General features: G+C 42.3%; 1 protein-coding gene across 6 annotated transcripts in view; it reads right to left on the bottom strand.

Moving 5' to 3' along the window:
- The window catches only part of kif13a (kinesin family member 13A), a 366,399-nt gene that overhangs the window by 134,684 nt on the left and 204,403 nt on the right, over positions 1–27,312 (bottom strand). The gene's annotated exons all lie outside the window — the stretch shown is intronic.

The raw sequence follows: 27,312 nt of genomic DNA, 5'->3' as shown, positions 1-27,312 counted from the left end.
CAGATCTCAGAAATTAATAGCTAATAATTATTTTGGAACATTTTTGCACAAGAATCAAGCTTTACCAACTGTTCCAACTTGAAAACATTTCCCTCCACAAATTGATGATTATGCTCATGGACAATGATTTACGCTTTTTTAAAATCAAAAAGGGGCAAAATTATGGCATACAATTTCCAAAACACCAGTAAAAAATTTTCAATCACATGTAAATAGATACAGAATTTGATCTCACCAGTCATTGTGCATCAATTGCCTTGCTTGAGCATCACATAGAAACATAGAAAATAGGAGCAGGAGTAGGCCATTTGTCCCTTCGAGCCTGCTCCGCCATTTATTATGATCATGGCTGATCAGCCAACTCAGTAACCTGTTCCCGCTTTCGTCCCATACCCTTTGATCCCTTTAGACCCAACAGCTATATCTAACTCCTTCTTGAAAACATACAATATTTTGGCCTCAACTGCTTTCTGTGGTAGTGAATTCCACAGGCTCACCACTCTCTGGGTGAAGAAATTTCTCATCTCAGTCCTGAAAGGTTTACCTGTATCCTTAGACGATGACCCTTGGTTCTGGACTCCCCCACCATCGGGAACATCCTTCCTGCATCTACCCTGTCAAGTCCTGTTAGAATTTTATAGGTTTCTATGAGATCCCCCTTCACTCTTCTGAACTCTAAGCGAACATAATCCTAACCGACTCAATCTCTCCTCATGCCCCAGTCCTGCCATCCCGAGAATCAGTCTGGTAAACCTTCGCTGCACTCCCTCTATAGCAAGAACATCCTTCGTCAGATAAGGAGACCAAAACTGCACACAATATTCCAGGTGTGGCCTCACCAAGGCCCTGTATAATTGCAGCTCGACATCCCTGCTCCTGTACTCTAATCCTCTCGCTATGAAAGTGAACATACCATTTGCCTTTTTTACCACCTGTTGCACCTGCGTGCTTACCTTCAGCGACTGGTGTACGAGAACACCCAGGTCTCACTGCATATTCCCCTCTCTCAGTTTAAAGCCGTTCAGATAATAATCTGCCTTCCTGTTTTTGCTACCAAAGTGGATAACCTCACATTTATCCACATTATACTGCATCTGCCATGCATTAGCCCACTCACTCAACTTGTCCAAATCACCCTGAAGCCTCTCTGCATCCACCTCACAACTCACCCTCCCACCCAGTTTTGTGTCATCTGCAAATTTGGAGATATTACATTTAGTTCCCTCATCTAAATCATTAATATATATTGTGAATAGCTGGGGTCCTAGCACCGATCCCTGTGGTAACCCACTAGTCACTGCCTGCCATTCGGAAAAAGATCCATTTATCCCTACTCTTTGTTTCCGGTCTGCCAACCAAATTTCTGCCCATCGCAATAAACTACCCCCAATCCCATGCGCTTTAATTTTACATGCTAATCTCTTATGTGGGACTTTGTCGAAAGCCTTCTGAAAGTCCAAATAAACCACATCCACTGGCTCCCCCTCATCAACTCTACTAGTTACATCCTCGAAGAATTCCAGTAGATTTGTCCAGCATGATTTCCCTTTCGTAAATCCATGCTGACTCTGTCCGATTCTACCATTGTTCTCCAGTGCCTGCCTCGTCCTCTTGCTCTGTCTGGTGGTCACCCATTCCCTTCCTGCCTGTGGGGTCTGAGCCTGTGGTGTGACCACCTCTCTATACGTGCTATCCACAATACTCTCCGCCTCATGGATGCTCCACAGTGTCCCCAGCTGCCGCTCCAGCTCCGAAACCCAGGCTTCCAGGAGCTGCAGCTGGAGATACTTCCTGAACGCATGCCGGTCCCAGGCACTGGAAATGTCCCCAGCTTCCAACATGGAGCATGAGGAGCACACCACGGCTTTGAGCTCTCCTGCCATAACTTAACCTTTTAAATTAAACTTTTTGGAGGATCTTAATATCAAATAATATAAATTACTCTAGTGCCCTTCTTCCCTGGTCCTCGTTACTGCAGAACTCCCTAAAAAAAAACTACTTACTATATATGAAATAAACTGTAAACCTTTCTTACCTTAGATACTTACCCAGCTATTTAGAGCTATCCCCTAACAGCAGTGACTCACTAACCAATCACCTTGTAGCTTTCCTGTGATGTCACTGTTGTTTTTTTTTCTTTCGTTGAAAACTCCGGCACGCTGGAAGAGGTCCGACTGCTCTCCGCTCCTGAAGGTAAGTGAAAGCCCCGAGCCCGGCACTGGATTTATCCGCTCCCGGTTCTGGTTGTTTCCACACAGGTCCAACAGCTCTCTGCTCCTGCAGGTAAGTGAAGTTCCCGAGCCTCGTGCTGGATTTATCCGCTCCCGGTTCTCAGTGTTTCCACACAGGTCCGACTGCTCTCCGCTCCTGAAGGCAAGTGAAGGCCCCGAGCCTCGCGCTGGATTTATCTGCTCCAGGTTCTGTTTCTTTCCACACAGGTCTGACTGCTCTCCGCTCCTGAAGGTAATTCAACCTAGTTTTTTGATGTTTCCAGGGTACAGGGGAAAAAAGAAAAGAGGCAGTTTGGAAGACCTCAAAGCTTTATAGCTTTTGTGCAAGTCTGTTTATAAAATTCACAAGTTTTGCCAAACAAAGTCTGTGCACCATATTCTGGGAAAGGGAGATGGGGCTGACCAAAAAAGGAGAAAAAGTGGTCTACACACTTTGGTGGTCAATCACTTGCTGACAGCCACTGCAAAGTCATCTCCACTTCAAGAAGAGAACTGAAAAGTGAGAGGCTCCATAAAAGCAAAAAAGGAGTTGGGGAGGGGGCGGGGTTGGTGAAAAGGTCTCGGATTAAACAAAGTTATATGAAAAACAAAGTCTATCACTGGATAGTCAACTAGGTCTATATGGATGCCCAGCACTGCTGCATTACATATAACATTTCTGAAGCACCTGAGGCTCAGCTTAGCCACTTGGAAAGTTCATTCAAAGCTGATCCATGTCCATTAAAAATCTAAACAGTACTTTAACAATTAAAAGCAAAAGTCAGTCAAAGCTCCATGTTTTCCTCTTGCTTCTGGCCCAAAAATCCCTGTAACTAACCAACTAACAGTGCCCTTGACTATTTAATGTTCGTGATATTTTGCCCTGCAAGTCGCTGGAAGTGCGTAAGGGCATTTGGGATCTGAGTAAACAGGACAAGTAACTGCCAATGCCCATAACCAATGAAGAATTCTGAAATTAACAGAACAAGGTCCAAAATGGAAGTGCAAGTTAGAATGGTGAATTCAGGTACAGAAAGTGAAAGAGAGGGAAAGAAAGTTTGGATTGAGAGGGAGAGAGAAAAAGTTGGAAAAAGATTATTTTAGCATCTTAAACAATTAAAACCTGGAGAGACACACTACACTTGTAAGAGTTATTTTTCAATGCCAGAGAGGTTACCTGGCAGTAATTAATACCTTTCACACTGTTATAAGAGACTCAAAGTGACTTAACTTTGTGACAAGTTTACTTCATATCTACCATGCAAGATTTGAATGGCGAAGCAGATGGGGAGATGCTGTTTTCACAAAGTTAATGGCAACTGGTGCATCTCCAACAGCAAATTTTTAACTCCCAGGTTTAATCATGCATCTGAGTCGCTGTAGCAATTGCACATCAATAAATAAGTTTCATTAGCATACACATAGGCTCAAAAAATTGCCAAAATAATAATGAGGCTAGACCTATTAGTCTCATGATTATTTCGACATAAATCTTTGGACTTATCTGTATGCTGAAGAAACTAATCTTAGTTGATTTTGACTGGTCCAGCCACATCAAATCAAAATTTGCAGGGGCTTCAATGCATTATACGAAAACAGAACATATGCATTCCTTTATCAAGAATGTTTATTTTCTCTCAAAATATTTAGTAACCACCCACACAACTACAACCACTGCAGCTCAACAAATGAAAACTGGACACAGTAAAGCTCCATTTGCTACTCAGGAGTGATCTCATTGTAGCAACGATTACCAAAAAATTTCTACTTATTTGCAAATACTTCGAAAGGAGATCACTAATTAAATCACCACACCAGATATGAAACTTTCAATATAAACACCCTGTTTATATAATTTCTAAGTTACTGCTGTACTCCACACCTCAGGATAGCTTCAGAGTAAACAGTTTTGCCAGTCTGTAGTTCAAACATAGCAATCTTTGCTGTGCATTGTCTTCATGCCACCCAATGCATACAGCAATTATCAAGATCAAGATTTAGTGATTTTATTTTATTTTTTTTTATTTGCCAAAAAAAGCACTCTTCCTCCGTAAATGATACATTGAAGGTAAACAGAAGGCCAAACTTGCAGCAGCAAAAATTCAGATTGCCACAACAAAGTAGCAATTTTGTCTGAACTCACACATCTGACTAGATTACAAGGCTCAAATGTTACATTTGAAATACATTTCCCCTTCACAAATCAGGAAAGAAAACTGAAAACAATTTCTGAAATGCTGCTTTGATATTTCTACCCTATCCTAATGTCTTAATTTAGCAGACTAATTCAGTTTGCAACCTGTGACAGCAAGCAGCCATCATGTTTTCAGTCAACATGTTAACAACTTAGATGTACTGGGCTCATCCCCAACAAATTTAGAGTCGGACAATACTTGTAATTCCTTGCAAATAAAGTGATTTAATAATTTCCTTTCGGCAATTAATAATGAGCACTAAAGAAATTGGGGCAGCAGAGACCCCAAAAGGCACCTGGATACAATGACAAATCAATGGAAGTATACTGTGGTTTCAGGGGATGATCTACTTTATGCAAAGGTCATAATGGAGCATGGAATTCACAGTGACCTCAGTTTACCAATAGAGATAAGAATGTCTTGCTAAACCCTAGCAGATGTTAGAAATTGTGGCCAGCTGTGTTGTGGGGGGGGGGGGAAGAAAACATGGGGAAGGTTCTCGCTTCCTTGTACACCTAAAACCCTAAAATCATTCAGAATGGTCATCCATCATGAGTGATCAAACACATATGGCCCAACAAGTGTCATCGTAGGGCCACCATCATATTGAAAGATCACAGACTTGTGACCCAGGGTCTAGTCAATGAAGTCTGCTCCCCATCATTAAAACCAGTTCTGTCATTTCCCCACCGGACTACGAAAAGGTATTTCCTTATGTCAGCCATCAGTCACAAGTAAAATCATTCCCACAAATCACAAATTTATTAGTCCATCTTTTTCTTCTGTTTATCTTTTTATCACCAACACCCCCCCTCCCCCGCACCCCCAGAAAAGTCATCAGCGCTCAACTATACTCAACAGTATAGAGAAGAGATACAGCCAGTGTTATAGCCCAACGTGAAGCAAGTATCACTCAAACTATCTACACATTGAGTCACTGGATCCAATACATGTCCAGTAGGGGATGTGAAGTTTTATCTCCAGTCGAGAGATCCCATTAACATTTCAATGGGATACCATTGTCCAAAAAACTCCACAAAAATCACAAGGAAGGAAAGGAATATCCAAGAGATCAGTGCAAGGTAGTGTGAACTCCAAAGATCAGATGTTAAGGGATATTGGGAGCAATTCAGCAAATCCAATACTTCTAATTGTAGATTAAGTACAGAGCTATGTCAAATTTGCTAAATTACTAACACTCTGGCCTCTGGATGAGAAAGATCCCAGAACAATTATTTCTGGAAGAGCTGGGAATTCTCCCATTCCTAACCCTTTTCAATCAATATCAAAAACAAGAGTGGTCATTTACCTCTTACTCTTTACAGAATGTTGCAAAATGTCTGCACAGCTGTCAGTGTACTTTCAAAGTAATTCATTGTGAACTACCTTAAGTAATTTCACCCTTTGTACACCCATACATCATTTTCTTCCTCCTACACAAAGACTGCACTCCAGTTACCAAACAGTCCAGCCCTCAACTCAAAAGAGAACCTGTAGAGCAATGAGAAAGGCAATGATTGTTCTCCTTCTCCTATGGATGAGGATTGCGGAGAGGCATGAACAAGTTGCATGGCACGGCATGCAGACTTCGTCATTTTCTTCAGGCAACAGCCATTTAGCAAGATAACAGCTACCAACTCTACATTATTTTTTTTAATGGAGCTATTAACACCCAGTAACTTTGTCAGTCCAATTGCAAATAAGTTTCAAGAGTTGTCAGGCTTCTTGAGCAGTATTATTTGACTCACTTCAAAGGCTTGAGCACAAAATTTAGACTACAATTTAGCGCAGTACTGTGGGTGTGCTGCATTGTTGGAAGTGCAGTAGCTGAATAATGGGCTACCTTCAAAGATGAGATGGTTCAGGCACAGTCAAACTATGTTCCCTCAAAGGGAAAAGGTAAACAAATCCAGAGCTTCCTGGATGACAAAAGAGGTGGAGATTAAGATAAAAAAGAAAAATTGTGCTTACAACAGATGCCAGGTGGAAAATACTACTGAGAACCAGGCTGAATTTGGAAGGTTCAGAGGAGAAGTAAAAAAACAAATAAGAGAAGCAAATAGAGAGTATAAAAAGAGACTGGCAGTTAACATAAAAGGGAATCCCAAAGTTTTCTATAGACATATAAATAGTAAAAGGGTGGTAAAAGGAGGAGGGCCGATTAGGGACCAAAAGGGGATTTTTTTCCCCTTGGAGGCAGCAGGCACAGCTGAGGTATTAAATGAATACTTTCAGATTTTTTTTTTTAGATTTAGATTTAGAGATACAGCGCTGAAACAGGCCCTTCGGCCCACCGAGTCTGTGCTGACCATTAACCACCCATTAATACTAATTCTACACTAATCCCATATTCCTACCACATCCTCACCTGTCCTTCAATTTCCCTACCACCTACCTATACGAGGGGCAATTTATAATGGCCAATTTACCTATCAACCTGCAAGTCTTTGGCATGTGGGAGGAAACCGGAGCACCCGGAGGAAACCCACGCAGACACAGGGAGAACTTGCAAACTCCACACAGGCAGTACCCAGAATTGAACCCGGGTCGCTGGAGCGGTGAGGCTGCGGTGCTAACCACTGCGCCACCCTAAAAGCAACATCCTGTGAGGACTTCAAGCAACATTGGACTGTATATTTGCAAGGACTCTAATTTCTTTATTTTTAAATGTTGTTTATATCTTCATAGTGTTTAAGAATTTATATTTAAAAAATTTTTTTTTATTTTTTTTTAAGAGATACAGCACTGAAACAGGCCCTTCGGCCCACGGAGTCTGTGCCGATCATCAACCACCCATTTATACTAATCCGACATTAATTCCATATTCCTACCACATCCCCACCTTCCCTCAATTCCCCTACCACCTACCAATACTTGGCATCTGTCTTTACTAAGGAAGAAGATGCGACCCAGGTAATGGTGAAAGAGGAGGTAATTCAGACGCTGGAATGGTTTAAAATTGACAAGGGGGAGGTATTGGATAGGCTGGCTGTACTTAAAGTGGATAAGGCACCAGGACCGGATGAGATGCATCCAAAGACACTCAGGGAAATGAGAGTGGAAATTGCTCAGGCACTGGCCATAATTTTTCAGTCTTCCTTAGAGTCGAGGGTGGTGCCAGAGGATTGGAGAATTGAAAACATTACACCCTTGTTCAAAAAAGGGTGTAAAGATAAGCCCAGCAACTACAGGCCAGGACAAATGCAAGTAACATTCGCACCACACAAGTGCCAGGCAATGACCATTTCCAACAAGAGAGAATCTAACCATCTCCCCTTGATATTCAATGACATTATGATCATCGAATCGCCCACTCTTAACATCCTGGGGGTTACCACTGACCAGAAACTGAACTGGAGTAGCCATATAAATACCATGGCTACAAGAGAAGGTCAGAGCTAGGAATCCTGTGGTGAGTAACTCACCTCCTGACTCCCCAAAGCCTGTCCACCATCTACAAGGAACAAGTCAGGAGTGTGATGGAATACTCTCCACTTGCCTGGATGGGTGCAGCTCCAACAACACTCAAGAAGCTCGACACCATCCAGGACAAAGCAGCCCACTTGACTGGCACCCCATCTAGAAACATTCACTCCCTCCACCACCGACGCACAGTGGCCGCAGTGTGTACCATCTCCAAGATGCACTGCAGTAAAGCACCAAGGCTCTTTAGACAGCACCTTCCAAACTCGCGACTTCTACTATCTAGAAGGACAAGGGCAACCAATGCACGGGAACACCACCACCTGCAAGTTCCCCTCCAAGCCACACACCATCCTGACTTGGAACTATATCGGTGTTCCTTCACTGTTACTGGGTCAAAATCCTGGAGCTCCCTTCCTAACAGCACTGTGGGTTTACCTATCCCACATAGACTGTAGCGGTTCAAGAAGGCAGCTCACCACCACCTTCTCAAAGGTAATTGGGAATGGGCAATAAATGATGGCCTTGCCAGCGACGCCTACATCCAATGAACGACTAAAAAAAAGTTTAACTTTGGTGGTGGGGAAAATTCGCAAAAGAGTAATTCGGGACAAAATTAATAGTCACATGGGTTAATTAAAGAAAGCCAGCATGGATTTCGTAAGGGAAAATCATGGTTAACTGACTTGCTGGAGTGTTTTGAAAAGGTTACCAGAGAGGTTGATGAGAGCATTGCAGCTGATGTGACGTACATGGACTTCCAAAAGGCGTGTGATACAGCGCCACACAACAGACATGTGAGCAAAGTTATAGCTCATGGAATAAATGGGACGGTAGATACAGAATTGGCTGAATGACAGGAGACAAAGTAGTGGTTAGTGGATGTTTTTCAGGCTGGAGAAAAGCACTGTAGTGGAGTTCCCCAGGGGTCAGTGTTGGCACCCTTGCTCTTCCTGAGATGTATTCATGACACAAAACTTGGAGTACAGGGCACAATTTCAAAGTTTGTGAATGATACAAAACTTGGAAGCATTATGAACTGTGAGAAGGCTGGTGTAGAACTTCAAAAGAACTTAGGCAATTTGGTGGAATAGGCAGACAGGTGGCAGATGAAGTTTAATGCAGAGAAATATGAAGTGATTCATCTTGGTAGGAAGAACATGGATAAACAATATAAAATAAAGGGTACAATTCTAAAGGGGGTGCAGGAGCAGAGGGACCTGGGTGTGTGTATATATATATATATGCATAAGTCATTGAAGGTGGCAGGACAGGTTGAGAGAGCAGTTAATAAAGCATAAAGTATCCTGTGCTTTATTAATAGGGGCTTAAAGTACAAGAACAAGGAGGTTATGTCGAACTTGTCTAAAACACGAGCTCGGCCTCAGCTGGATTCTGCGTCCAGTTCTGGGTGCTGCACTTTAGGAAGAAATGAAAGAGTTAGACAGGGTGCAGAAAAAATTCACGAGAATAGTTCCAGGGATGAGGAACTTCACTAATGAAGATAGATTGGAGAAGTTGGGCCTGTTTTCCTTGAAGAGAAGGCGGAGAGGTGATGTGATAGAGGTATTCAAAATCATGAGGGGTCTGGACAGAGTAGATAGGGAGAAATTGTTCCCACTCATGAAAGGATTGAAAACGAGACACACAGATTTAAAGAAATTGGTAAAAGAAGCGACATGAGGAAAAACTCTCACACAGCAAGTGGTTAAGATCTGGAATGCACTGTATGAAAGTGTGGTGGAGGCAGGTTTAATTGAAGCATTCAAAAGACAGGATTACAGTTTTATGAAAAGGAAGCATGTGCAGGGTTACAGGGAGAAGGTGGGGGAGTGGTACCAAGTGAAGTGTGTTGTGTGGTTGCCTTTAAGAGTGATGTCCCTTTAAGATGTTAGTATGCTAATGTGCTACATGCAATCACGTGACTACTTGCCAGATTAACTCTGTAACTGTAACACCAATAGGCAGGTCCTATAAATAGTTAGCTCTGCACTGTACATACTTGTTAGCTGTAAATAAACCTGTTTGAGATCTTCAATCAACTGAACTCCACACATCTAATTTATGTTGCACCAGACAATGCATTACATGGCGGCAGCTGTGGTGAGCAGACAGATTCTAAGGTTGAAGACCAAAGGAAAACAGTTTTAAAAACTACCTACAGCTATAAAGAGAGAAACACTGACTGAGTGTAAAGAAAAAAAAAGCTCACCTCCAGCTGTAGAAGACAGAGAGCTGAATGACAGACTGCAAATCAAGCACTGTGATCAGGTGAGTCAGTCTGCCTTTGGTACAGGAACCCCCATTTAAAAAAAAAAGCACTGAGGTGCTTGCAAAGTTGATTTTCTTTAAAGGCTCAGTAAAAAAAAAAAGCAGGGAAAACCCAATCCCTTTCTCAGGCTGGTCAATTGTTTTCAAAGGCTCCCCAGGCTGATCATGTCCGCTCCATTACAGGAGACACCCGACAGTAAAACTTGCGGGAATCCTCCATTCACACATCTCACAGCTAAAGTTATGAAAAGAATCCATTGTCAGACAAACTGTTCACCTGCCAAGACTGGGGCACACATTATTTCACCACATGAACATTAAAACTTAAAACTGCAAGTTCCTAACTGGAAAGATATTTGCATAGTACCAGACAATGTGGAAACAAAGGGAGCCAGTCCCTGCCCCAATACAGAGAGACACCCCTGGTCAAACCAGTCGGTCACGTGACCACCTGCTGGCCAACTAGGGGAGTTTTAAACTGGAAAAACAGATTTTGAACTCAGAACGCCATGGGCTCATAGAGAACATGTCCTCTCCTGTCTGCCTGCCTCTCTCTCTTTCCCACGGAACTGAATTTTGTCAAAACACAAACTCAAAGAGGAAACGGTCTCCTACATGAGCAAGGTTTAAGACGAATACTGGGCCCCCACAAATGCAAGACCATATCTTCAATCAAGGACTAAAGTGAGTTCGAGAAACAGTAACAAGATATTGCCTCAAACTGTACTACTTATCTTTTCTTCTGCTCTTTTCTGTCCCCATTTGCATGTGTGTATCGCGTGTGCATGCTAGCGTGGGTGCGTCGTAACTCCGTAGCGTTAACCACATTAGAGTTTAAGTTTAAGGTTTAATAAATTTCATCTTTCTTCTTTAAACCTGAGAAAGCCTATGTGAAATGGTTTTTTAGCCTTACAATTGGAAAGTTGTGAACAAGGATTCACAAAGGGGGAGCTCAAAACACAGTGTGTTTAAAATTAAACCCTGTTACAATAAGACCAGGTGAAGATGGTAACAGACCCCTAGACCCCTTTCGCACCTGGTCGTAACACCATCAAATCACTCGAATGCTGAAGGGCTTTCATTCACTCAGCTAGGGTTTTAAAAAATGCATAAAACTACTCAAGTGTGAAGAATTGCCTATTGAAAGGCTGTATAAACAAACTCTAGCAAAAAAAAGCACTTGAAATGCCTATTGCTCAGCCGTATAAACAAACAGACTAGAGTGCAGGAAGCTAGATAAATAGACCAGGACTGCTCAATACCTGCTGCTGTCAATCAAAGCAATCAAGAGAGTTCGTCTAAAGGGAAGACAGCACAGAGTCAGACAACCAGGTCTTAAAGCAAGTTTTAAGCAAAAAAGCAGAAGGATGGATACCAAATTTCCTAGCATGCACTGGAAAACCATGGATATCCTATTTGAGATCCAACTGTTTAAACAGAGGATGCAGTTATGATTCACAGACCAAGTGATGGTAGAACCAGAGAAGCAAGCTCTAAAAATACTAAGAGCAACTGGAAATGAGGGATTGCACAGAATTAATACTTCAGGGATATCTGAAGAGGACCAGAAAGATCCCACAAAGATGTGGAAAGTGCTGGAAGTTCAACTCCAATTAAGAGTGAATTTTAGAATTCACAGCCTAGAATTGATGTCCTACAGGCAATAGACACAGAAATCAATAGACCAGTTCATCAGTAGATACCGTAGCAAGGGCAACGAATGCGACTTTTCGAAAGCTGAGCTGTCAGACGGAATAATGGAGTTGGTGATTGTATCAACACCCATTGAATCATTTCAGAAAGTCCTCTTGGGGGAAAAAGAAAGGTCACAGCATTGATGCACTGCTGGAAGATGGCAAGAAATACAAAGTTGTTGTAGCTGGACAACAGCACCTGCAAGCACTAAATGCAGCCAACAGTATCAGCATCATAACCAGGTTGAAAAGAGTAAGCAAGCTGTGTGTTAAGTGCAGTCTGTCCCACTCACACAAAATTGCCCTGCATTTCATGACCTGTGCAAGGCGTGCAGTGTGAAAGGACACTGGGCCTGCCTGTGCAAGAATTCTGGTTTGAAAAATGCAGCCAGAAGCCATGGTAGCACACATGCCGACAGAAGACGGGCGCGGCGCAGCAAGGAAAGCGGCAGAACCAAGGTTCACAGCCAAACAGACCTGAGACGACTCAGGTAGGAGCAAGTCTCAGTCAGAAGACAAGCAAGCATTCCACATTGTGAACCTGACACACCATGTCAATGATGTCAAGCAACTGAAAGCTTTCGCCACTATCAACATCACGTGCTCAAAGAAAGCTGGCAAACATACACTCAAGGTCAAGATTGACACCGGCGCTAGTGCAAATATCCTACCTGTATGAATCCTCAAAGATATGTACCAGAGTCGTTGGAGGTCTATGATACAACTGACAACTACCAAGTTATCCGTATACAAAGGGGCACCCATCCCTTGCAGTGGCACATTAACAATGCAATGCAGATACGGCAAGTTTGCATGGAAACCACAAATGTTCTACTTGGTAGACACGAATGGACCAACAGTGGCAGGACTACCGGTGTGCAAGAATCTCAGCATCATAACAATCCACAAGAGCATTGCCAAGGGGAAATCTCCAAGGACTGTAACCTGCTCGCAGACTCTGACCAGCATCAAGCGGTGCAGTCTGGAAACCCAACCACTGCATAGCTATGCCGCGCCTTCACTTCTGCTCTATAGAGAACTGCCAGCACCACAACGAGCCAGAACAAACAGGTAACTCCATGAGATCAAGTACTCTTCCCTCATCAAGTCCTTGACCTTGAGCCCCATGCCTTCAGACGCAGAGGAGGAGGAGAGCTGATGGACACGCAATGCTCTGAAGAGGCAGAGGAGGAATGAGTTGAAGCATTATCTATTGGCTCTTCGAGATGAGGTACTGGAACTTTCCAAGAATGACAAGGCCCCAAAAACGGTCATCTTGAGAAAAGCAACAGAGTATGTTAGCAGGCTGAAGGCAGAGCAACAGAAACTGAATGCAGGGAGAAAATTCAGAAAGAACAGCAACCTCCCCGAGCAGTTATCAAAGCAAGACGATTTATGGTCTTTTCAGCCTCCTCTCTGTAAACTTCACAATATCTATCCATGTGTAAATAATGTTGATGTTAGCTAATTTTATTTGTTTCCTACTTTTAGAATACCAGACTTATCTTTGGAAAGAAGGGGGATGTTGTGTGATTGTCTTTAAGAGTGATGTCCCTTTAAGATCTTCGTATGCGAATGAGCTACATGCCAGGATGCAGTCAAGTGACTACTTGTCAGATTCACTCTGTAACTGTAACACCAAGAGGCAGGTCCTGTAAATAGTTAGCTCTGTACTGTATATACTTGTTAGCTGTTAATAAACCAGTTTGAGATCTTCATTCAACTGAACTCCATGCATCTCATTTATGTTGCACCAGACAACATAAAAAGCTTCTCATTACAAAATGCTCATTAGGACAGCCAGTGCAGACATGATGAGCTGAATAGCCTGCTTCTGTGCTGTAACAATTCTGTGATTTTGGAACAGACATTAAACCAAGGCCCTGTCTGCCCTCTCCTATGGACGTAAAAGATCTCAAAGCACTATTCTAGAGAGCAGCAGGGAAGTTTTCCCTGGTGTCCTGGCCAATATTTATTGATCAACCAGTATCTTTCTGGTCAATATTACATTGCAGTTTGGGGGATCCTGCTGTGTGTAAATTGCTCATCACATTTCCTACAACTGTAACTATACTTCAAAAGTACTTCATCGGCTGGAAAGGGTTTTATGATATCCCAAGGTCAAGAAAGATGCTAAATAAATGTAAGTCTATTCTCTATTTTCCAATAGTTCACATGTCTGGTACAACCATTTAAAAAGAGATACCTCTGTATCAAAACCATAATTTTGCTGTGAAATGAGAAATTAATTTTGCCTGAAAACTGGAGAGGTCTGCCATTGGTTCAGCAAATAAAGTATGCTCTTCAGTTGGTAGATGTATTTTATAATGCAATCCTGAACTATGAACACCATGAAGGGCCTCAATCTGTAGCTTTAATAAATACTAGCCAGGGCAAAAGTGGGCACGTGTTACAATTTAAGGTTCTTGTAGGACCACTTTTTGTGAATAATTCGATATGAAATTGCCATGAACATACTTTGTCCCCTCTGGTCTGGAAGCTGTATTTCTCAATAATTTAACCTTACAGGCGTGACTCACTTGGAGATTAACAATGATCTTTTTTGAAGTAATCTGGTTACTGCTATAAGTGTAGCTCAAGTTATGTTATTACACTTATTGTAGATTCATGAGATTAAACACAGACCAGATAGCTTACAAACTATAGTAATTGTTACTTACTTCCAATTAAGTAGAAACATGAAGTAAAAGTTCAGGAAATACACCATGAAACAAAGAAACTAATATAGCCCCCGACAGATACTATACGAAGCTATTATAGATTTCTAAATATTCTTCCCTTTTCTTGAAATCACTGTAAGCAGCCTTCAAATCTCACTACTGGTTGTAGTTAGCAAAGTCGCAGAAAGAGATGAGTTCACTTTCCTTCAATAAAAACGTGGCTAAATGTAGCCTTCATTCTGCACCCACTTACAAAAAACAACCGTGACAGGTTCAAAGTGTAAAATTAAAATTGTGTGGCTGAGTTTGATGAATGGTGCTTGGCAGAAGAGACAAAGCCTTATTCAGCATGTAACCATGCCGTGTCCCACTTGAGAATACTGGAGGTATTCCATTCCCCAGCATCAACAAACTGCACTTTGGTTCGTACAAAAAGTTAAAAAAAAAACTCATTTCATGTTCTCAGGGTTATTTTTGTACTGGATTGCACACACACTGCATGCAGAAACGCACAAACCTCAATGCAACCATGACAATTTATTCCCTGATTCTCTCAAACTCACGTTAAAGCCATTAGCTTGTGACATGCATATATTAGCTTAAAAGAAACTATATACAAACACAAACATCATGCTCTGCATAAAGAACCCTTGCCCAGAGATTAAAAGGGTCATTATCACAATTTCATCTAGAACACTGCAGCCCATGTCATTATCCACAATTAGGCTCACACTCCGAAGTCCCAATCCATTCCAAGCCTTCCCTGTCATTCTGCTACCCAGCAAGCCAGTTTCAATATTCTCACCCTCATCTACAATTCTCTCCATGGCCAGTCAATATGTTTAAAATGCGGTAAATGAATTGTATACAAAGCACATCCTTGGGCACCTTCTGTTCCAGAAACATAATGCTAAACTATACACACCAAGAAGATCCCTGCTCTGTAGAAGGCAAGAGATAACTTTAATGTAGTGCACATCTGTTGTCTTAGCCCTTTCCAACTGCCATTTGCTCCTTCAAAACTGTACTTCTCAACTGCAATATGCAGCCTCTTGGAACATTCCACCTACTTCTATTCACCTTGCACATCCTTCGCTGCCTTAAAAAGATCTCCTTTTCAACCATGCCTTTAGGTTTCCCATCACGCAATCATAGACATTCGGCAAATTTTGTCTTAACCTACAAGCGAGAACAGTCCCAGTTTCTCCATTAACAAAAGCAGAAAATGCTGGAAATACTCAGCAGGTTTGATGAAAGGTCACAGACCTGCAATGTTCACTCTGTTACTCTGCAGTATTTTGCTTCTGCACCAGTTTCTCCAGTCCCTACTATAAGTAAAGTCTCTCATGCTTGGTATGGACTTGGCAAAGTCTTTTTGTATCTTCTCCATGGCCACCATTCTTACCAGAGTCAAGTGCCAAAACTAGTCACAATGTTCGAACTGTGACCTAAGCAAAGATTTGCCTAGCTTCAGCATTACCTCTTGGCTGTAGTACTCTATACCCACAATTAATCAAAACAAAAAATGAGACGTCAGTGGCACAGTGGTTAGCACCGCAGCCTCACAGCTCCAGCGACCCGGGTTCAATTCTGGGTACTGCCTGTGTGGAGTTTGCAAGTTCTCCCTGGGTCTGCGTGGGTTTCTTCCGGTTGCTCCGGTTTCCTCCCACATGCCAAAGACTTGCAGGTTGATAGGTTAATTGGCCATTATAAATTGCCCCTAGTATAGGAAGGAAGTAGGGAAATATAGGGACAGGTGGGGATGAGTTAGGGACATGGGATTAGTGTAGGATTAGTATAAATGGGTGGTTGATGGTCGGCACAGACTCGGTGGGCCGAAGGGCGTGTTTCAGTGCTGTATCTCTGAACTGAACTGATCATCCCACTTGTAAAACTTTTTTGCATCTTAACTCCGAAGTTTCTCTAAGCTGTCAGCTTTGGCTCAGTGGTAGCCCTCTTACCTCTGAATCAAGGAGGTTATAGATTCAAGCCCCACTCTAGAGAGCTGAGCACACAATCTAGACTGGCACTTCAGTGCAGTACTGAAAGAGTGCTGCACTTACTGTCAGAGGCCCTGTCTCTTGGATGAGATGCTAAATTCTCAAGTGGATGTAAAAGGATTCGAAGAGCAGCAAGAGAGTTCCCCAAGTGTCCTGGACAATATCTACATCTCCCTCAACATCACTGAAGCAAATTCTCCAGTCATTTATCTCATTGCAGTTTTGGAACATTGTGCCACATTTCCCTACATTAAAACTGAGTGCAGTTCAAAAGTACTGAAAAGCACTTGAGGATGTCCTGAGACCATGAAAAGAACTGTACAAATGCAAGTTGTTTCTTTATCCATTCTTCTACTCTTTTTCAAGGTTCAGCACATATTTCCCCTCCTCTGTCGGCCAGCTCAGTGGTCCCATCTTAAATATCCAGTCTTAGACAGAGCATCTCCAACAACAGCTTCTCTCCCCGCTATCGCTATCCCAGCAAGGAGCTACCCTTGGCATCCTCCTCTTCGATATGCTGCCCCTGGGTGACATCATTCAAAGACATAGGGTGAGCTTCCACGTGTTGACTGATGACACAGAGCTTTAACACGCCACAACCTCGTTCAAACTCACCACTGCCTCTGGGCTGCCAGACTGTTTGTCCAACATCCAGTCACAGACGAGCCACTCACTTTTTCAGATGAAAATGAAGGTACAGAAATATTCGGTGATGCATTTTGGGAAGAAGAAGAAATTGCATTTACACAGGGCCTTTTATCATTGAAAACCATCCCAAGGCACTTCAGACATGCCATCAGATAAAAATGTATGCCAAAGCAAACAGGGGTAACCAAATACTTGGTCAAAGAACTGAGTTTGAAGGAAGTGAGGGAAGGGGAGAGACAGTGGGTATTGGGAGGGAATTCTACAGCATGGGATCCAAGTGGCTGAAGGCATAGTTACCAATGGAGGGGCAAAGAGAATGAGGAAGAAATTGGGAGAGAGAACTGGAAGAAAAAAATTGGAGTAAAGAGGAGGATAAGAAAGTGCACAAAAGAACATGACAAATAAATATCAGGAGGGAGCTAGACATAGGAAAGAAATGAAAGAGAAATCCAGGGCAATCTCAGCTCTTTCATCCAGTTTTCAGAGACAAAGAGATGGGCAGATCCACAGAGGACAGTGGAAGGAAGTAGATGGGCATAAAAGAAAAAAAAAGACAGACAGATGGGGAAAGATAGTAGGAATAGATCTTCGGAAACAGAATTGGGGGCGGGGGGCAGGAAAGAACAGATTTCTAGATAGAGATGGAAGAACACATTACAGGAGAGAGATGAGGCAGTGAGAAAGGAAATGTAACAAATTTGGAGGAAAAGAAACAAGCTTCCTTTGGTACTTTTATCATTGTCAGGGCCTACTGTCTCCTTTTTTCTGGCCCAAGCTTATCCTCCTCTTCCCCACTCACCTCCCTACCTTGTCCCACACCATTCAATTGGTCATTCATTCTCCTTCAAAACAATCATCCACATATGTGAAACCTATTTGTGAGAACAGAATCCCACATCCGCATAACCCATACAAAACGCCACCAACAAAAGAACTGCCAGATACCTAAAACTAGACTAGGAACAAGACCAAAGTATTCAGAGAAGCCTTCCATTAAACTTAAAACATCTGGAGCAACTTTGTGCCAAGTTAACTTCTAGCTCTGTCAATCCAGAACTTTTTTTTTGATAACGTTGGCGAGTCGATTTTGTTTGGAAAATCCCGGTCAAACAACACCTTGATTTTAAAATTTTCATCCTTGTTTGAAATCCCTCCATGGCCTCGCTCCCTCCCTATCTCTCTAATCTCCTTCAGCCCCCCAACCCTCTTAGATACCTGCGCTCATCTAATTCTGGCCTCTTGGACATCCCTGATTTTAATCGCTCCATCACTGCTGGCTGTGCCTTCAGCTGCCTAGGTCCCAAATTATGAACAACCCTCTAACACCTCTCTGCCTCGCTTTCCTCCTTTAAGACACTCCATAAAACCTAGCTCTTTGACCAAGCTTTTGGTCATCTGACCTAAAACCTCATTTTGTGGCTCAGTGTTATACTTAAGCTTTGTAATGCTCCAGTGAAGTGGCTTGGGACGTTTTATTATGTTAAAGGCACTATGTAAGATATTGTCATGTTTGTTGTTACAGAAACACTGTTCACACTGGCTAAGATAGATAGTGAAAGCCCATGCAAAAGGTTTGAATCTGAGGTCTGGCATTAAAATTTTTATATATTTAGAATTATAACCCAATCCCACCTCCACTGAAAACAGCTAGAATACCAGAGTCAATACTGAATGAGTCACTGCACCATGTAATGACACAAGGGTGTGTTGGGATGTAGGTGGGGTCATAACAGTTGCAGTTTGCTCTGGCCACCCACATTTTAAATACTGGAGCTGATGCAGCAATGACACCCAATGGAAATTATTTTTTAAATCATGTTTTCACTTGACAAATGCGGCATGATTGAAAAAACTAACATTTTTAACTATTAATTTATTGTTCCAATAATCGTTTTTAAAAAAGGGGAATTTGGCTCATGTCCTGCCCTGCTGCACATTTCCAGCATTTTCTGTTTACATTTCAGATTTCTGGAACTCCGTTTTTTGCTTTAATGAATCATTAATGAGTCACATATATACATGGATATGTATGTAGATTCAATCAGCTTAGATTGTATGCATATGGTACTTCAAAACCTTTGAGATCATGTATCCATGCATCCAATGCTCTGGCAAGACTGTCTGTGGCTGGGTGGGCTGCATTGTTTGGGGCAGTTGTTTTCGCTGTGATAAAGTGGGGAACAAGTGTGGTGGGCTGGGGGTGAGAGGGGGGCATTTACACAAGGAGTGGGGGGGACATATCCAGAGTTGATCTGCACGATGAGTTTTTGTGCAAGAGGTTTGCTCTTTTGTTGTTCTGGCTAGGCCCTCTTTTACCACAAAGGGGGAAGGCGGCATCGATGCAGCCTGGGTAGTGGACACACCAAGGAGGGCTCAAGAACGCCCAGAGTTGTGTAACTCTCCAAACACGTTGAATATTAAAACAGTTAATTGAGAACACCCCTGCATAGCAGTCGACTGGCTGCATAGATCATATGTATAGTCTTATGAAACTGAGAGGGCTGCAAAAGAATAGCTTGCTCTGACAGAAAAAGGAATGTTCTGTTTCAATGCTCAAATTCCCATCTATTCTTCAGAAAACACAACAGCTGGAAAAAATGACCCAATGCAAACAAACTCCAGCAGCTTTTCCAGACCGCATGAAAAGGAACCGAGTTGAATTAAAGTGAATGTTAAATTTCCATCACATCAGACACAGTTTAAACTCAAACACCTTATAAAAAACATAACTGTATTGCCACTGGGTTCTGCAAGTGAATCTCACAAAAAGTATACTTGCAGCACATCAAGAAGCTCAGCACCTAATCAGCATGTGAAAGACCTACAAAGTTGAAAACAGAACCACACCCAGGTTTGATTCATTCGAATCTGCTATTGCTGCACACCCACTCTCTCTGGAGACTGGCGAGCAACTAGCAAATGTCACTGAAGACATCTGGATTTCAGTTTAAACAAATTAAGAACAGAATTTCATGGAAGCCAATGGCAGAATGAGATCACCCACCAAAAAAAATCAACAAACTCTTCAGGCAACTCAAAGCACTTGGACACGCAGCATGCCCACATCCACCTTCTCCTGGCAAAACAGATTACAGGGATGTTCCTACTGAGCCTCCAAAACTGACCAGCAGGTTAAGTGGATCAGGAGAACGGGATAGGGTTGGGGTGGTGGTTGCTTGTTGCGCTCATCCCACAACAGATTATACGGATGACTTTTTCTAAAAAATGTCAGCACCACTTGTGTTATTTCGCATCAACAAAGGTTTTCCAGTACAGTCTGTGATTTGCATTTATTATGCAGATAAAAAGAAAAAGCAACTTGGATTTCCACATATCCTAGATACCACCTTTCGCAATAAGGGGCTGAATTAAAACTACATGGAAACTACAGAAAGCTACACCATGTTGAATTAGAAAATTCACTCAGCATGCAAAATTCAGGGCTTTTTACTTGATTATTTTTGATCTGAACTGAACGCAATATTACATTTCGATTAAAGTTGAGCATGATCTAAAGTACACATTCCATTTACCTCCAGCTTCATAAGCCCATTAAACTGATTACACTATATTGTACCTTTTGAATGTTAATACATTTCCTGTTGACTCAACAACAAATATGAAAGTGGAAAATCTTTAATTGGCATATGGCTAGGTAATTTCCTTTCCATTTGTATCGTTACTCAAGTGTTTGAAAGGAACGTGTAAACATATACCTAACAAGCACCACAAGTTATAACATCCGCATTAAAAAAGTACTGGTTTCAAAAGCTGTTCAGAAGTTAAATGACAAGGAATTACATACTCCATTAATTAAAAGGGGAACGGGTAAATTGTTCTCTTGAATTTTCCATTACAATTATAGAATATGAAATAATAGATGAAATAAAAATCGCTTTTGAAATCTCATTCCTTTATCTAATGTATGAGGAATTTTTTTAAAACGCGACTTTCAAAGAATTCGAAGATTGGAATATTTACTCCAGAAGAGAACAATTATTTCTGTCTGTCTGCAAAATTTTTCAATGACAATACATTGGGTTTTTAAATGACAATTTTAGATACTCTGGCCTCATTTCCTCTTTTAAAATCAATCATATTTGAAGAGTTATTTGATAATTGCCTCTGCTGGCACATAAGAGTAATGAGGTTAATACAGGTGTCAAAAGACAATAGGTCCATGTAAAGATTGGAGGTCATTAGCCTTATAAAAGGATGACTGAGTGGGGGGCTTATGAAATACACGAGACATTAAATGGCCTAGAGAAGGTAAATCCAAAGCACCCTCACCAATCACAGATGCATCTGTTCCTGACAGTATTGGTAGGAGTGACCACCACACAGTCCTTGTGGAGACAAGCTCCTGTCTTCACACTGAGGACAGCCTACATCATTCTGTGTAGCATTACCACTGTGCTAAATGGGATAGAATCAGAACAGAAATAGCAGCTCAAAATTGGGCATTCATGAGGCACTGTGGGCCATCAGCAGCAGCAGAATTGTATTCCACCACAATCTATAATCTCATGGCCCAGCATATCCTTCATTCCAACATCACCATCAAGCAAGGGGACCAACCCTAGTGCAATGATGAGTGTAGAAGAGCATGCCAGGAATATCTGAAAATGAAGTGCCAACCTGGTGAAGCTACAACACAGGACTATATGCATGCTAAAGAGTGGAAGCAGCATACCACAGACAGAGCCAAGCAAGCCCACAATCAACAGATCAAATCAAACCTCTGCAGTCCTGCCCCAGTCAGCCATGAACAATCAGTTTACAGGAGGAGGCAGTTCCATGAATATCTGCATCCTCAATGATGATGGGGTCAATATGTGAATGCAAAAGTTAAGGCTGAAGCATCTGCAACCATCTTAAGCCAAAAGTGCTGAATGGATTATCCATATTGAAGACCTCAGGTCCCCACCATCACAAAGCGAGGCTTCAGCCCATTCAATTCACTCCACATGGTTATCAAGAAACAGCGTAGAGCACTGGATACAGAAAAGTCTATGGGCCCCGACAAAATCCCGGCTGAAGTGCTTAAGACTTCTACGCCAGAACTAACTGTGCCTCTAGCCAAGCTGATTCAGCACAGCTACAACACTGGCTTTTGACTCAGCGAAGTGGAAAATTGCCTGGGTATGTCCTTTCCACAAAAAGCAGGACAAATCCAATCTGGTTCATTACCACCCCATCGGTCTATTCTTGATCATCAGCAAAGTAATAGGAGGTGTTGTTGACAGTGCTTTCAAGCGGAACTTATTCACCAATAACCTGCTCATTGTTGCATTCCACTGGCTGGAGTTGTACCTAGCACAAAGGAAGATGGTTGTGGCTACTGGAGGTCTCAGTACATTGCTGCAATAGTTCCTCAGGACAGTGCCCGGAGCCCAACCATCTTCAGCTGCTTCATCATTGACCTACCCTCCATCATAGAGTCATAAGTGGGTAATGTTTGCTAATGATAGCACAGTGCTTATTTGCAGTAGCAAGTCTTCTGATAACGAAGCAGTCCGTGTCCACATTCAGCAAGACCTGGACAACAATCAGCTGATAAGTGGCAACTAACATTCATGCTACCTAAGTGCCAGTCAATGACCATCTCCAATAAGAGAGAATCTAACCATCTTCCCTTGACATTCAACAGCATCATTAACGATGAACCACCACCACCACCACCACCCTCACCCTCCCCATCCCCCCCCCCCACCAACATACCTTGGACTAGAAAATTAACTGGAATAGCCATATACATACTGTGGCAACAAGAGAAGATCAGAGGCTGGGTATTCTGTGGCGAGTGACTCACCTCCCCAAAACCTTACCACCACCTACAACGACGCAAGTCCGGAGTGTGATGGAATACTCTCCACTTGCCTGGATGAATGCAGCTCCAACACTCAAGAAGCTCATCATCCAGAACAAAGCAGCCATCTTGATCAGCACCCATCCATCAGCTTAAACATTCACCTTGGCTCGTGTGTACCTTCTATAAGATGCACTGCAGCAACTGTCCAAGGTTTCTTCAACAGCACCTCTCAAACCCACGATCTCTAGAAGGACAAGGGCAGCAAGTGCATGGGAACATGAGCACCTCCAAGTCACACACCAACCAGACTTGATAATCTATCACCATTCTTTCACTGGGTCACAGTCCTGGAACTCGTGTCCTAACAGCACTTGTGAACTTTTTCCATTACACAGACTAGCAGTAGTTCACTAAAATGCCTCACCACCACTTCTGCAGTAAAATTAAGGATGCCCAATAAATTCAGGATTTTCCAGCCCCATGAATAAATTACTTCTTTAAAAACTGCCTCAAGGTATGCCAAGATACGAGAACAAGCTGGCATATATTAAAACTGGTGGAAAGCATGGGCCTCAGTTAATCATCTAACCTGATAGACTTGCTCACTACGCTGATGTGTCAGCCTTCATTAAGTCTACAGTGGCTTGACGTGCACAGCCTTTTGAAGGTAGGACAGGTACCAAGCTAACACTTCAGCAGAGACTAAGGCAATTTTGCCAGAAGTAAGGCTTGCTAATTGTCACAAACTTCGAGCTGAGAAACATGGGAAACACTGGCAGGAAAACCCAGGTAGGAATTGCCAACTCTGGAAAGAGACCACAGAGAAAGAAACAGGTCTGTGCAGAAGGAAGTTGTTGCAGTTATTTCCAAGATAGAATGTGGTTAAGGATGAGAGAATGATTTATACTTTTATATATGTTACTTGGAAAGAGATTTAGAATCATAGAATGGCTACAGCACAGGAGGCGGCTCTTCGGACTGTTGGGACTCCGCTGACTCTCTGCAAGAGCAACTCAGCTAATTCCACTCCCCTACCTTTTCCCCATAGTCCTGCAATTTTTCTCAAGTGTTTATCCAATTCCATTTGAAAGCCCCTATTTGTATCTGCCTTCACCACACTTTCATGTAGTGCATTCCAGATCATAACCACTTGCACCACTTGCTGCATAAAAAACTCTTTCATGTCGCCAGTGGTTCTTTTGCTAATCATCTTAATTTGGTGTCCCCTGTTTCTCGACCCTTCCGCCAATGCGGACAGTTGCTCTCCATCTGCTCTGACTAGACCCTTCATGCTTTTGAACACCATCAAATTTCTTCTCAACCTTCTCTTCTTTAAGACAGCAACCATGATTCTTCAATCTCTTCACAAAACAGAAGTCCCTCATCCCAGTAATCATTCTCGTAAATGTTTTCTGCACCCTATCAAAAACCTTCACATCCTTCCTAAAGTGTGGTGCCCAGAATTGCACACAACGTTCCAGTTGATGCCAAACTAAGGTTTCATAAAGGTTCATCATAACTCCCTTGCTTTTGTACGTTATACCTATAATTATAAAGCCCAGGATGCTGCCTGCTTTTTTAATCACTTTCTCAACCTGCCTTGCCACCGTCAACAATTTGAACACATATAACCCAGGTCTCTCTGTTCCTGCACCTCTTTAGAATTGTACCCTTTAGTTGATATTGCCTCTCCTTGTTCGACCTACCACACTTCTCTGCATTAAATTTAATCTGCTATGTGACAAACGATTTCACCAGCCTGTCAAAGTCCTCTTGAAGTCCATCACTATCCTCCTCGCAGTCCACAATACTTCCAAGTTTTGTGACATCTGCAAATTTTGAAATTGTGTCCTGCACACCTAAGTCTAGATCACTAATATATAATCGAGAAAAGCACTAGGTCCTAGTACCGAATCTTGGGAAATCCTACTGCATACCTCCTTCTAGTCTGAAAAACAAACGTTCACCATTACTATCTGCTTCCTGTTACTCAGCCAACTCTGTATCTATGCTGTCACTTTCCCTTTTATTCCATGGGCTTCAACTTTGCTGGCAAGTCTATTATATGGCACATTATCAAACACCTTTTGGAAGTCCACATACACCGCATCAACCATATTACACTAAACTACCATTTCTGTTACCTCATCAAAAAACTCAATCAAGTTAGCTAAACATAGTTTGCCCTTAACAAATTCAAGCTGGCTTTCCTTAATTAATCCGCATATGTCCAAGTGACTGTTAATTTTGTACCAGATTATCCTCTCAAAGCTTTCCCACTACTGGGGCTCAACTGATTGGACTGTAGCTGCTGGGTTTAATGTTACCAACACCGCCCCCGCCCCCCATTTTTTTTTTGAACATTTGCAATTTTCCAGTCCTCTGGCACCACACCTGTATCTAACAAGGGTTAGAAGACTGTGGCCAGTGCCTCCGTAATTTCCACCATTATTTCCCTCAGCATCCTCCGATGCATCCCATCCAGTCCTGGTGACTTATCACCTTTAAGTACAGCCAGCCTATCTAATACCTTCTCTATCAATTTTTAACCCATCAATTATTTCAACCACCTCCTCTTTCACTATGACTTGGGCAGCATCTTCTACCTTGGTAAATACAGATGCAAAGTGCTCATTTAATTCATCAGTCATGCCCTCTACCTCCATGCGTAGATCTCCTTTTTGGTCCCTAATCAGCCCCACCTCTCCTCTTACTACCCTTTTATTATTTCTATGTTTATGGAAGACTTTTGAATTCCCTTTTATGTTCGCTGCCAGTCTCTTCTCATCCTCTTTCTTTGCCTCTCTGATTTCCTTTTTCACTTCCCCTCTGGACTTTCCATATTCAGCCTGGTTCTCAATTGTATTATCAACGTGCCATGTGTCATATGCCCCCTTTCTCAGCTTCATTTTACTCTCTATCTCTCTCAACATCCAAGGAGTTCTGACTTGGGTTGCCCTTACTTTCCTCCTCATGGGAATGTACTTTGCCTGGACCATCTCCTCTTTAAAGGTAGCCCATTATTCCTTTACAGTTTTGCCTGCCAATTTTGATTCGGATTTACCTCTGACAGGTCTGTTTCTCAGCTTGCTTAAATTGGCCCTCCTCCAATTTAGCATTTTTACTTTAGATTGCTCCTTGTCCATTTTCATGGCTAACCTAAAGTTTAAGATATTATGATCACTGTTCCCTAAAAGTTCCCTGACTGACACTTGGTTCTCTTGACCACCTCATGCCCAGAACCAAATCCAGCAATGGCGCCTTCCTTATTGGGCCGGAAACATACTGATCAAGAAAATTCAGCTGAGCTGAGTCAGATATGAAGATGGACAATGACATTGATTTTTTTTAAAAATGAATGCTTTCACTGGTTGGATTTTTAAAACAAAATGGATTATTTACATTAGGTTATAATTAGTTTTTAAAAAAATCTTGTTTCATGGAATGCAGCATCGCTGGAAAGCCAGCATTTGTTGTCCATCTCTCATTGCCCTTGACAACTGAGTTTGCGAGGCCATTTCAGAGGGCAGTTAAGAGTCAACCACATTGCTGTGGGTCTAGAGTCACATGTATGCCAGACCAGGTAAGAACGGCAGATTTCCTTCCCTAAAGGACATTAGTAAAGCAAATGGGTTTTTACGATGCAAGGTGTTCTGTCTCCGCAACGCTGGTCACTCAACCAGAGGTACAATCTCTTAAATACCAACTTTGCAGCTTATGGTAAATACAGATAACATGGTTTATGTTAAAATGTTAATCCAATTTCAACAAACTAGAGAAGCTGGAATTGTTATCCTTAGAGCAGAGATGGTTAAGAACACAAGAAATGGGAGCAGAAGTAGACCATATGGCCCATCGAGCCTGCGCTGCCATTCAATACGATCATGGCTGATCTTGGGCTTCAATTCCATTCTCCTGCCTGCTCCCCATATTCCCTTGATTCCCCGTGAGATGAAAAATCTATCTATCCCAGCCTTAAATCTATTCAACGATGAAGCACCCACAACTCTCTGGGGTAGTGAATTCCAAAGATTCACAACCCTTTGAGTGTAGTAATTTCTCCTCATCTCAGTATAACAGTGCTCCATTCCACAAAGCCAGTTGAAGGATAGCACTGACCCCAATCTTTACTCAGTCTTAAATTTATTTGCAGAGTGAAACATTAAAAGCATACACATCCTAACTCAACCCCACCATAATTTTAATAAGTGTGCTTAAGTGGAACCCAAATTAGTGCCCCCCCCAACTGCATCTAATTAAACACAACTGATACATCATCGACAGATTTCCTTCTCAGAATCATTCATGGCACAGAAGAAAGACATTTGGCCCATCAAGTCCATGCTGGCTCTCCGCAGAGCAATCCAGTCAGTCCCAC

The sequence above is a fragment of the Heterodontus francisci genome, chromosome 2, assembly GCF_036365525.1.
Source record: "Heterodontus francisci isolate sHetFra1 chromosome 2, sHetFra1.hap1, whole genome shotgun sequence".
NCBI lineage: Eukaryota > Metazoa > Chordata > Chondrichthyes > Heterodontiformes > Heterodontidae > Heterodontus > Heterodontus francisci.
Note: the sequence above shows the minus strand (reverse complement) of the source record. Positions and strands in the feature narration are given on the sequence as shown.